Consider the following 1,072-nt stretch of genomic DNA (forward strand, 5'->3'; position numbering starts at 1 on the left):
CCCATGAATTAAGAAGGCCAGCTGGAAGGAATCCTGGGATCCATGGATCAATCCATGGATTAACAATATGACCATGACCAATACGTATGAATAAGCCTTTGCAAAGGAGGCTTCTGGTTCAAAAGATCGATTTGAATCCCAAGAAGCATTTGATGAGCAAGAGGCGTGAAGAAAGTATGAATGTGGAAAATACTTTGCCTTCTAGTCTCTCTCACAACGTATGAGAAGAGAATAAATTAAAGGTGTCATTTATAACAAAAAAAAAAATTATATACAAAGATGAGTGGCCTACCATATTAGATTGCTTTAAAAAATTAAAAATATTAAAAAATTAAAAAATGTACAAATTAGATACATTGAATCTGTACAAAATATGAAACTTTTTAAGTAGCTTATGCATATAGACGGCCCTTGCCTGCTTTCCTTTCATCATTTTATGTTAGTCCGTCACCAACATTTACTTGCATTTGATGATTATTGACTTGAGAGTCAATATCATCTATAGATATAGCATTATGTCTATTAATTAGTTCTTCCATTCTAACACAAACATGATACAACATTAGGATATGGTTTATATGTTAGGACTCTTATGTGGGCTTAACTGATATTGATTGACCCATTGGGCCCAAGAGAATAAGGACCACTCTAATTAGGAAACTTCTAGCCCTATTCTATTGTGGGAATGGATTAGGGTTTAGGAATTCTATTATATATAGAATACTGACGGTCCCTGCAGCTATTACTTTCATAATAATATTTTGGGAGCACTGCTTTCTCACAAAGCTAGTGTAGAGACAGAGAGAAGATCCCATAGTAAGAGGCTGCAGAAGATCTCAGTAGAAGGACCCATATTGCGTGGTTCTTCATCATAATTCGTGGTACAAGCGTCAACCTTGATTTAGGGACTTTATTCACGCTCAACGGGTATGTGATTGATTTCTTTCCATTATTCATTCTTGTATTCTATACACTATAGGTAATTCAAATGATTCTAGGATTTAGAATCACTAACAATTGGTATCAGAGCCTACACTATGGTGTTAGAATCAAGAAATTATGTAAGAAAAAA

The sequence above is a fragment of the Macadamia integrifolia genome, unplaced genomic scaffold (assembly GCF_013358625.1).
Source record: "Macadamia integrifolia cultivar HAES 741 unplaced genomic scaffold, SCU_Mint_v3 scaffold3342, whole genome shotgun sequence".
Taxonomy (NCBI): Eukaryota; Viridiplantae; Streptophyta; class Magnoliopsida; order Proteales; family Proteaceae; genus Macadamia; species Macadamia integrifolia.